At 40.1% G+C, this 12,649-nt stretch overlaps 1 pseudogene; it reads right to left on the reverse strand.

The window, feature by feature from the left end:
- Positions 1-6,920: 6,920 nt before the first annotated feature.
- LOC128048169 (olfactory receptor 6C3-like) lies at positions 6,921-7,891 on the reverse strand (annotated as a pseudogene).
- Positions 7,892-12,649: the final 4,758 nt, after the last annotated feature.

A 12,649-nucleotide genomic window follows, 5' to 3' on the forward strand; every position in this document is an offset into this window, starting at 1 on the left:
GGTCGCACAGAGTCAGACACGACTGAAGCGAATTAGCAACAGCAGCAGCATTAGCAGACCTAGTCTAATTGTTTTCTACATATTGCCTCTTTGAATCCTGCCAACAATTTCATGAGGTATCTGTAATTGTTATTCTCTTGCAGAAATATTTATCTTATCTTTTTCTCTGGAAATATTTTATTAGATTGTTGCCCAATTGGTCAAAGTTTATGGGAAATTTTAAGACAGCAAGTGGATAGACTATCTACAGCCTATTGGGCAAATTTGGCTCATCAACTATTTTTATTAAAAGCTGTATTCGACATGCCTTAGCCCTTTCATTTACATGTTGTTCATAGCTGCATCCACACTACAGAGGGGAAGAGTTAGTTACTTCAAGGACTTATGGTCTACAAATTCTACCTTATTAATGTATGACCCTTTTATAGAAAAAGTATGTCTTGACTGGTGATATTAATAATCAAAATGCTCACACAGATTGCAAACATTTGTAATAACCACTAAGGAATTTGCATAGTGTTGTGTAGAGAGCTGTATTACCTGATAATATCAACATAAACTCTCTCATATCTTTTGCAATAATTTTACAGTTCTTTTAATTACCAGAACTATACCTATCTACAGTCTATGGTATATTTTTTGAGTCATTTAGAAGTCACAGTTATCAATTAAGTCTAACTTCAGCATTTTCATATGTTTCCAATTAAGCTTATAAATTATAAATGTCCAGCATGAGGGGAAGAAAAAGTAACTGCATGACTTCCCTACAGTGTGGAAATCTCCTCAGTATGGTTTATAAGTTATTTTCTTTGTGTTTCAGCAAATGATGTATCTAAGACTCTCAATTGAGTATAGTACGTGAAAATCAGAACTTTGTTCAATGAATTATGATTACAGTCTTTCTATAATAATAGTTTAAAAGTGTAGGATGAGAGTGAGCACTCTCCATTATCATTTCAGTTCTTGACTCATGGAAAACAGAAGAAAAAAAAAATGTTCAGAACCAGAACTGTATGATCTTGTACAGTTGTTCATATAAATTCTAATCAGTACATTTTCCATATGATGTCATACTCTAATGCTTAAAATAAGCATTTTTAACAAGAAAATCTCAGTTTTGTGTATAATAAAACTTTGCTACTGTTAGTTTCTCTACTACTGATCATGCATATCACTTAAGAGGCAATTAAAAGAATTGTATGTATGAGGTATTATCTCAAAATAACCACAGATATGAGAAAGTTATTTTAAAAAACTTAGTTATTATCAAAAGGCCAGTTTAACATCAAGCATTTATTTAAATATACAACTGACCATAGCAAATGTAGTCATAGTTGGTATCCAGCAACTACAAATTGGCAATGGGCATGGGTACTTGCCATATAATCTCTACAAGGATTAAATCATGTGCTGCCACAACTGCTGACCCTCAACCCTCCCTGAAGGAGTGAGGGTAGAGAGAAGAAATGAGGCACTCTCTGCTCCAGGAAAACTGCCAGGACAGGTCTTCAGATAGTTAGATACACTCAAGAGCTGATTTTATGAGCCCAATTCTTATATCTCCTCATATCTGGAAAAGTACTAAAATTCTTCATGGTGCAAATTGTTTCTCATGATTGGCAGAAGCTTCATAAGACCAGCAGAAATTCTAAAATAAATATGTGCTAAATTGCATATCAAAATCACATATATACTATCCTTCCCCCATACCTCTTTGGAACAGTGTCCTAAGTTTCTCAGAGTTATTTGAGGCACTGTCTCCTGGGTTGCTCATATTGCCCACCTAAAAACTTCTTAACACACAGCTCTCAAATTTTTTAAGATTCCAGTTCCTTCAGGCTTTTTAAAAGAATTGTTATCGTATATATGTTAATATTGACATTCTCCCAAAGCAGGGTCTGTATCATAATTTTCCCTAAGCAACTATTCATTATAATAATTTTTTGAATTGAATAATAATATAGTGATGTTTGAATGGCATCATAAACTCAATGGACATGAGTTTGAACAAATTCCAGAAAATAATAAGGAACAGGGAAGCCTGGCTGCAGTCTTCTACAGCCAGGGAGTCTGAAGTCCATGGGGTCGCAAAGAGTTGGGCATGACTGATCGACTGAACAACAGCACAGAAAATGTCAAACTCGATAATGGGAAAAGTTTTTTGATTTCTCAAGAAAATGCAATTACATTTTTCTTTTTTAAAATAAAAAATTATTTATTTTAATTGGAGGTTAATTACTTTACAATATTGTATTTGTTTTGCCATACATCAACATGTATGCGCCACAGGGTATACACGTGTTCCCCATCCTGAACCCCCCTCCCACTTCCCTCCCTGTACCATCCATCTTGGTCGTCTCAGTGCACCAGCCCCAAGCATCCTGTATCATGCGTCAAACCTGAACTGGCTATTCGTTTCATATATGATATTTTACATGTTTCAATGTCATTCTCCCAAATCATCCCACCCTCGCCCTCTCCCACAGAGTCCAAAAGACTGTTCTATACATCTGTGTCTCTTTTGCTGTCTCGCATACAAGAAAAACACCAATACAGTATACAAACGCATGCATATGAAATTTAGAAAGATGGTAATGATAACCCTGTATGCGAGACAGCAAGACTATTTTTGAATAGTCCTACAGTTAGCTCAGAATTCTGTTTCTCTGATTCCTCCGAAAAAAGGCAACTTACTTTTTATTAATGGAAAAGCGAAAGCGAAAGCAAAAAGAAAGCGAAAGTGAAGTCGCTCATTCATGTCCGTGGACTGTAGCCCAGTAACCTCCTCCATCCATGAGATTTTCCAGGCATAAATAATGGAGTGGGTTGCCGCCATTTCCTTCTCCAGGAGATCTTCCCCACCCAGGGATCGAACCCAGGTCTCCCACATTGCAGACAGACGTTTTAACCTCTGCACCACCAGGGAAGCCCTTTCAAATAACGGAAAAGGGGAGTCAAATCAAATCAGTCAGATCAACACACAAACTCGTATGATTAAGAATAATGAAGGGAAAAAATGTAATCACCTAAATCACTCTTAGGATTTGTGGGTTTCCTTAGAGATATTTTGCTGCTGCTGCTGCTGCTGCTGCTGCTATTCAAGTCACTTCAATCGTGTCTGACTCTGTGCAATCCCATAGACGGCAGCCTACCAGGCTCCTCCATCCATGGGATATTCCAGGCAAGAGTATTGGAGTGGGGTGCCATTGCCTTCTCCAAAGAGATATTCTATTTCTCCCTAAATGTCTGTTTGTCAACTAGTATCTATATTTGAAAATAATTTTTAACCTAAAAAAGAAAATAAATTCTTATAAAAATATAGCATCAGGTCTTAATTTTAATTATTTTGTGTGGGATTATTCAGAATTTGCGTTCCAAGAGATCTGGATTAAAAATACAACTCTCTCTGAGTTATATATTTTTTTCTTCCCCACTGTGAAGAAAAGGATAATATTTCATACAATTATTGTGATGGCTACCAACCTAGATAGCATATTGAAAAGCAGAGACAATACTTTGCCAACAAGGGTCTGTCTAGTCAAGGCTATGGTTTTTCCAATGGTCATGTATGGATGTGAGAGTTGAACTGTGAAGAAAGCTGAGCACCAAAGAATTGATGCTTTTGAACTGTAGTGTTGGAGAAGACTCTTGAGAGTCCCTTGGACTGCAAGGAGATCCAACCAGTACATTCTGAAGGAGATCAGCCCTGGGATTTCTTTGGAAGGAATGATGCTAAAGCTGAAACTCCAGTACTTTGGCCACCTCATGCGAAGAGTTGACTCATTGGAAAAGACTGTGATGCTGGGAGGGATTGAGGGCAGGAGGAGAAGGGGTCGACAGAGGATGAGATGGCTGGATGGCATCACCGACTCGATGGACGTGAGTTTGAGTGAACTCTGGGAGTTTGTGATGGACAGGGAGGCCTGGCATGCTGAGATTCATGGAGTCTCAAAGAGGTGGATATGACTGAGCGACTGAACTGAATTGAACTTGATTAGAAGTAAAATTAAATTATATAAAATTTTAAAGCATGTATCCCTACACAGTAAATACTGTTCTCTTTATTATTCATACAAATAAAACCAATTATTACATTTGACGAAGATCATTATACAGCCTTGACATACTCCTTTTCCTATTTGGAAACAGTATATTGTTTCATGTCCAGTTCTGACTGTTTCTTCCTGACCTGCATATAGGTTTCTTAAGAGGCAGGTCAGGTGGTCTGGTCCCACTATAAAATAATTGCAACCATTTTGGAGGAAACTTGAGAGACAGTGCTGTTTATATTCTTATCTCATTGATCTCATTGATTCATTGCAGTAACCTTATGTTACCTTTGAAGAAACTGACAATGAGAGATTAATTATTATAAACAAAAGCATACAGCTAGTTAAAGGTCAAATTGGAATTCTATACTATTTCCTCCTGAAACTGAAGCACATGATACTTATCAGACATATATTCAATGAGTATAACAAACAGGAAACATAAACAGACTCATTCTTCAGAATCCTTGATATATACAGAAGGAATGGCAACCCCAAATTATTCATTATTTATTTCACCTGATGAAATGCTAAGCTAAGAATTAATAAATCAGTGCTAAGGAAAGGAAAGTTTGCATTGGCTTTTACGTTACAATCTTACCTCTATTTCTACAAATGCATCCATCACATTAAGTGGCAGAAACTATTAAAAAATATTGGTAACTCTTTCAAGTTTAGGTTAAGATATTTAGCATTTGTAAAAATATTCTTTCTCAATACACTTGCAATTATCTTCTTTCTATAGCTATTTTTCTTTGATGCATTTTGCTTTGTAGCCATGGGAGCAAAAATGGTGAAGGGTAGCAAGACATCATTACTGTGGTTCTTTATGGACATGATTTTTATATGGATTTTTAACCTGCATAAGCCACAAGCAGTTTTATCACAACATATGACCATGGCTCATGGGAAGTACTCCAGTGAATCAAATGTGCCAACAGAGCCAAGAGGAAAATACTCTAAGGATTATACATATGTTATTAATATTTGTAGTGGACTTCCCTGGTGGCTCAGATGGTAAAGCGTCTACCTACAATGTGGGAGACCCGGGTTAGATCCCTTGGTTGGGGAGATCCCCTGGAGAAGGAAATGGCAACGCACTCCAGTATTCTTGCCTGGTGAATCCCATGGATAGAGGAGCCTGGTGGGCTGCAGTTCATGGGGTTGTACCAATATTGAATTAGAAAACTTGGTGGACTATGTCCAAAGAGATAGAAAAGCATGAGAAGTAGGGCAGAAACACATGGAATATTTGCAAAATTTTTGGAAAAGTTTTTCTGAATTTGGTACATCAGGATTTCTCTAAAGTATAGACATTTCTTGACCTTGCTGACTGAAATATTGGGATGAAAGAATCTTATGTATAAACAGTACATTTCCTTTCTTGTGTAATAAAATGTCCCAATTAAGTGGCTCACTAAGCTATTAAGTATAAAATAAATTATTCAAAAGATTAAATAAAGAACAATGAAAAGAAGAATGAGATACAATATCATGCTCAATGAATTCCCATAGAAGACATGAGAGAAGTTAGATTAAATAAATTTTAAAGTCTTCAATATGTTCCAAGAATTTTCACAGGTCATTTTCCCTTAATAATGGTGCTAATTCTTGAGAAGTATCTACTATCCAGAGGCCTCTTTTCATTTGATTGGTGGGCTGGGTTCCGGTAATTAATGAAAGCATGGAGTGGAGTGAAGTGAAGTGTAGTCGCTCAGTCATGTCCGACTCTTTGGGACCCTATGGACTGTAGCATAAAACCTAGGAAATCTGCAAAAATTTACAATTCAGATTCCTTTAACCTAATTTTAGAAATGACCAAAAAAGTATCCACATCTGTTGACTCATCATTGTTATTCATTCAACAAACATTGAGAACCTGCTGTCTTCGATACTATAGACACTGTAGATACACTAGAATCAAAATAGATATGAACCCACCTTTACTCAGCTTGCTGAGGACTCTCCAAACACAAATCTGAGGATAGACATCCTCAGAAAAGATTGGAGAGACCCCCAGACTCTCTAGGTGGATTGAGTAGTGATTGTTTCCCCTGAACAAATCTAGCTTTAAAAGACTGGGAGAGGTGGCTGTTTTATCAAATGTGTACATAAGAACATAAATTTACAAGGGACATAAAGAAGAGAAAATGATGCAAATAAAGTGAATCTCAAAAAATAGACCCTAAATAAATATAGATTTATGAACACTTGACAAAGAATTCAAAATAATTGTCATAGACATGAGTATTAAATTCTGGAAAGTGGCAGTGTTTTAGTTATATTACATTTATTTTTAATTACTTGATTATAAATATAATTTACTATTTATTTTTATGGAATTCATATATAAATTCTATAAAAATACATAATATCATGATCAATGTTTACCTTCTATATATATATTGAATTTCACGAAATAAAAACCTCTACTTTAAAAGTGCAGTGCATGAGTACATATTATCTCTTTGGACTGAATTTCATGTACTATTACACAGAATATATAGCTTCTTTACACCATAGGAAATGATCAGTGTTCACCTTGAAAATACATAGGAAATTACACACTCATTTTGAAACGCAACATTTGAAGTACAGTCTGGTACTTCATAGGATCCTTTCAGGGACTGATTAACAGAATTAAAATGATTTTTTCACAATGTGCTTTGTCTTAAAGAAATACATTTCAATCTACAAAAATTCTGTAGGAGGAATAAGTTTATATATTTTGAAATGTTGATAAGCAATGCACTGGAAAAACTTAGCTTGGAAGTGAAAGTAACAGGTTGGGAACTATATTAACTGTCATGTGGCAGGTTAACAACCTATAAAAAGCAAAGGTAGTTATTAATGAATAGATGGTTAGGAATTTCAGGATATAACCTGATTGTTCTTTAAAGTGTGGTTTATTTTTGACCAAAAAAAAAAATTATTGGCAGAAAAGCCTGCCTTATAGACCAAGTCTTTGAAGGCTTGTTTCGCTTGCTGGTTTCTCAGGGTGTAGATGAAGGGGTTCAGCAAGGAGAGCCACAAAGATATTGAGAATAGCTTTTGTCAATGATCTCTTTTCTTTGGGGAGGGACTACCATACATGAATATGCAGCTTCCATCAGAGATGGAGATGACAATCATGTGAGAGGAACAAGTGGAGAAGGCCTTTTTTCTCTGACTGGCAGATGGAATTCTCAAAATATCCTGATAATGTTTGTATAGGACAAAATCACTAATGCCAAGGTGAATAGCAAACTAACCAAAGCAAAGTAAAAACCCATTACTTCTAGAAGCCATGTATCTGAACAAGACAATTGTAAAAGGAGGGAAACAGTCACACAAAAAGTGATCAATGACATTGCAAGCACACTAATCCAGCTGGAGGAGAAGCATAAAGGGTGAGAAAATGGTCAGAAACCTGCCCAGCCATGCACAGAGCACAAGCAGGCTGCAGAGTTTCCTGCTCATGATGGTTGTATAATGCAGGGGCTTGCAGATGGCAACATAGGACAATGGCAGTTAGAATGTAAAATTCAGTCACCACCCACCACCATCCCCCCATGAAAATAGAGAGAAATAGTTGGGCTGCACAATTGTAAGTAATAGTCTTGTCCCTGGTGATAACTGCCCCCAGAAATCTAGGAATGCACACAGCAGTAAAGGAGATTTCTGAGAAATTTTGGAGGAAGAAATACTTGGGCATCGGAGATGGGAGTCCATCCAGGTTAGGGTGGTGTAGTGAGGTTTCCAGTGACACTTTTACATATGTGATAAATAAAAAAAAGGAAAATCACAATCTGAAGGTCATGATCATCACAAAGGCCTAGGAGGACAAAATCTGTGATCACTGTATGGTTTATTTTTTTTCATTTTTTTTTTCTTTTCTTTTCTTCTTCTTTTACATATGTCATGCAAGTGTATGTTCTTTGGCTCTTTGTCTCGTCACAACAAAGATTTGGAGTGACAGACATTAAAGCCCCCTTGGCATGTCACAGCTCTCAAGTCTTGGACAGACTGTGTTATAGCTCTCAGGTCTCGAATGGACCATGTTATAGCTCTTAGACAAATCAGTGTTACAGCTCTATTTTATTTAGAAGACAATAAGAAAATCCATCTTCGAGGTGTGAGGGCATGTCAATCCAAAGACGCGAGGAGAAGAGCGCCCCAGAGCGCTGGTGAGAGAGAGTGAGTGAGAGAGGGAGAGAGAGAGAAAGAGCGCGTGCATGTGGGAGAGAAAGAGAGAGAGAAAGCGCTTTGGCTCCTCCTTTTATATGTTTATCTCTCCCTGGGCCTGTCCTATATGTAAACTTCCTCAGGAGTGTTGTTTTATATGAGGTCCTCACTCCGGTCCTTGGACCTTCTTTTGTTCTATTTTCACGGGATTTTCCCTTCATTGTGTTTTAGCCACCACCATTTTGGACACCTTTTCCCTATTCTACCTACCTAATATTCCCCCCTCAAGAGATGGGAGGCCCAATTCTTTGGGAATAGGGGTGTCAAGGTCTTTCTGGCTACTTCCTGCTGAACTGGGACAGCGAGGGGTATTGGGCCTCCCCTTCTTGTTAGTCTCAAGCCTCAGAGTCCTTATAGCGGTGTCCATCTAAGGATGTGTGATATTTTCCCTGGTCAGCTGTAGTTTTATATCTTTGTTGAACTGGCACTGTATGTTGTAGTTTATTGACCTGGGCAAAGACGAAACAGGTTAGACAATTGACAGTACATGGAATAATCATAAGTATCATCAATATAGCATAACAAGGTCTAGTAGGGGCATTAATCAATTTTAAATTCACATTGCCAGGATGGCTCAAGTCCCTCCTTGTTCAGGGATCAGAAGATCTATCTCCTGTCTGTTTTGGAGCACAATCTCTGTCCAGCTGTGTTGGCTGTTTAGAGCTATCCTGAGAAATCTTTTCCCCAGAAACTAGATTTTGGGGGTGTTCATTAGAATGGCACTCATTGGTAGTCCTGAATAGGTATCTGAGATCTCCCAGGGGCTCACAGGTGTATTGAGTGTCCTCTTCTGTTTTCTTCCACAACTTGACTTGTGAGTAGTGAATCCAGGCATCATGTCCTGGTACCTTGACTGCTGTGGGGGTAGAAAGTATTACAGAGTAGGGGCCCTTCCATGTGGGCTGGAGTGGAGCCTTTGGGGACCCAACTTTCTAGACTTTAATTAGGACTTGAGTTCCTGGAGCATATAGTGGTGCTTCCTTAGAATCTTTTGGGTCTTGGTTCATACCCCACAAACGTATATCCTGTTGGAATTGCCCAATGGCCATGGTATAAGACTGGAGGGTCTGAAACTCTGGATCTAGGAAGAGGTCATTGACATAAACAAAAGGTCTCCCATTTGGCATCTCATAAGGACTAAGACCCAGCTGTTCCTTAGGGGCAATGTGGGTGCAGAAGAGAGCTATCGGTAAAGCCTCCTTCCATCCCAGGGAGGTCTCCTGGGTTATCTTTTTTATTGCTGATTTTAAGAACTGATTGGCTCTTTCTACTTTTCCCAAAGATTTAGGCCTCCAGGCACAATGGAGTTAATAAGTAATGCCCAATGCTTTCGAGACCCCTTGGGTGACCTTAGAAGTAAATGATGTCCCATTGTCACTTGGTAATGACCTGGGCAGACCAAGTCTTGGAATGATTTCACGGAGCAGTTTTTCTACCACCTCCTCAGCCTTCTCAGTCTAGGTGGGAAAGCCTTCAATCCATCCTGTGAATGTATCTATCATGACTAATAGGTATTTATACCCTTGAGAAACTGGCATCTGGGCGAAGTCCATCTGCTAGTCCTCTCCTGGGTAGGCCCCACGTCACTGGATGGGCTGGGCCAGCTGGTTTCTTTGAGTTCCTTGAGGGTTGTTTAATTGGCAAGTGGGACAAGAGGAGATCACCTGTCTTATAGTTGTTTGGAAGCCTGTTCCTCTGAAGGACCTTTCTAGTAATCTTTGGAGGGCCTTTTCTCCTAAATGAGTAGTGGCATGTAAGGAGTTAACCAACTTCCATTGGAGGTTCCCAGGCAGAAAAAGGAGTCCCCCCTTTTGGAATCACCCCATATGATCTTCTTGAAAGCCCTTGCTCTTAGCTTTAAGAGTCTCACCTTCAGCATATGAAGGAGTTTCTGACAAATTAGTTTGTGGAACTAAGGTGGCGATCCCTATTAGGTCATAGTTCTGTAATGTTGCTCTCCTAGCTGCCTGATCAGCTGCTTGGTTTCTTCGTGCCACTTCTGTGCTCCCTTTTTGTTGTCCTTTACAGTGGGAGACTGAAACCTCAGTGGGCAGATGGACTGCCTCCAAGAGTCGAGGAATTTGACCACCATATTTGATTGGGGACCCTCGGGTGGTCAAGTGGCCCCTTTCTTTCCAAATAGCCACATGTGCATGTAGCACCAGAAAGGCATACTTGGAATCAGTGTAAATGGCTATTCTTTTTCCTTTTCTCAGCTCTAAAGATCGAGTCAGGGCTATGAGCTCAGCTAATTGGGATGAAGTGCCTGGTGGCAGAGGCTTAGCCTCTGTGGTCTCAAACTTGGAGACTACTGCATACCCAGCTCTTCTTTTTCCATCCAAGACAAAGCTGCTTCCATCAGTGTACCAGATTTCCTCAGGATTGGTCAGAGGATCTTCTGACAATCCCTCTCCAGGTTTTGTCCAGTGGTCCAAGGTTTCTAGACAAGAGTGAAAGGGGAGAGAGCCCTCGGGGGTAGGCAGGAGGGTGGCTGGGTTAAGAACCTCACAAGGGGATATAGCGAGGCCTGGATTTTCCATCAGCATTACTTGATATTTGAGGATTCTTTGATCAGACATCCATAAATGGCCTCCCCCATTTAGGAGTCGTTTTACTTGGTGGCTGGTTAAAAATAGTTTGCCCCCAAAGGAGAGTTTTAAAGCATCTTCTATCATGATCGCAATAGCTGCAAGATTTCAAAGGCAGGGGGGCCAGCCTTGGGTAGTTGGATCAAGCTTTTTGGATAAGTAAGCTACAGGCTGGGGCTCAGATCCCAACCTTTGAGTTAACACTCCCAAGGCCATTACCTGTCTTTCATGGACATAAAGTTGGAATGGTTTTTCTGGGTCTGGCAACCTCAAGGCAGGTGCCTGAGTTAAAACCTGTTTTAGTGTAGCCTCTGCCCTCTTTTGTGGAGTTACCCACATCAGTGGAATTGAATCATCTCGTCCCTTTAAGCTTTCATATAAGGGCTGGGCAATTAGACCATGGTTGGGTATCCAGATTCTACAATATCCAGTTAGCCCCAGGAAAGCTCGCAATTGTTTTTGAGTCATGGGGGAGGGCAACTGGAGGATTCCTTGTACCTGATCAGAGGACAGCCTCCTGGACCCGTGTGTAATCTGAACTCCCAGGTAAGTGACATTTGTCTCGACCATGTGTGCCTTAGCACGGGAGACTTTATATCCCCTTTCTGCCAAGAAGTTTAGAACCTGAATTGCATGTTGTTGGGCACTTTTTTCATCTGGAGAGCAGATTAGTAGGTCATCTACGTATTGTAATATTTTCCCATTAGGTCCCAGGTCCAGATCTAGGAGATCCCGGCTAAGGGCCTGTCCTAACAGGTGGGGGCTATCTCTGAACCCCTGAGGTAATACTGTCCAAGTCATCTGTTGGTGTTTTTCTCCTGGGGCCTCCCACTCAAAGGCAAAAAGATATTGGGATTCTTTAGCCAGTGGTGTGCAAAAAAAAAAAAAAAAATGCATCTTTGAGATCCAAGACTGTAAACCACTTGGCACTGGGTGGGATTTCTCCCAAGATTACATAGGGCTTGAGTACTGTGGGATGGAGGGAGACTACAGCTTCATTTATGATCTGGAGATCTTGAACCATTCGCCAAGTTCCGTCTTTTTTCTTTACTGAGAGGATTGGGGTGTTACATGGCAAACTGATGGGGACCAATAGCCCGCAAGCAAGGAATTTATTTATTAAAGGCAGTAGTCCCTCCTGAGCCTCTCTTTTGAGAGAGTATTGTTTCTGGTTAGGAAACTGAGTGGATCTCGGAGGACAATGATGACCGGTTCAGTTTGGTGGGCTCATCCAAGAATCCCCTGGTCCCACACCTGGCGGTTAATTTTGTCTTCCCATAGTTTTTGGTCCCTCTCTATTGAAGGTGTAATGGGTTTTTCAGTAGTAACCAGGAGCTGTAGAGTTCTAGGGGCTGAAAAACTTCCCATCACAGGGGTGGTCCCCAGTTTAGTGAGTATATCTCTTCCCGATAAGGGAGTAGGACACTCAGGGACCACCAGAAACTGGTGGGAAAATATTTGTCCATCACAGCAATGAAGAAGTGCTCAGGTGAATCTTTTAGTAGTTGCTTTTCCTGCAGCACTCAAAATGGTACAGGTTTGGGAGGAGAAGGCTTCAGAGTAGGAGATCAAGACACAGTAGATAGCCCCTGTGTCAACCAAGAAATTCTCAGACCTACCTGCCACATCTAGTCGCACCCTTGGCTCCAGTCCCATGATGGTTATCTGTGACAGGGGGGCTGGCTGGAGCGGGCCGCTTCAGTCCTCTTGAACCATCGTGAGGGTAGGCTTGGCGCTTGACGTTGAGGCTCTTGGGTCCTGAGGGCAGAGTGCCGCCCAGTATCCTAG

Source organism: Budorcas taxicolor, chromosome 5 (genome assembly GCF_023091745.1).
Source record: "Budorcas taxicolor isolate Tak-1 chromosome 5, Takin1.1, whole genome shotgun sequence".
Taxonomy (NCBI): domain Eukaryota; kingdom Metazoa; phylum Chordata; class Mammalia; order Artiodactyla; family Bovidae; genus Budorcas; species Budorcas taxicolor.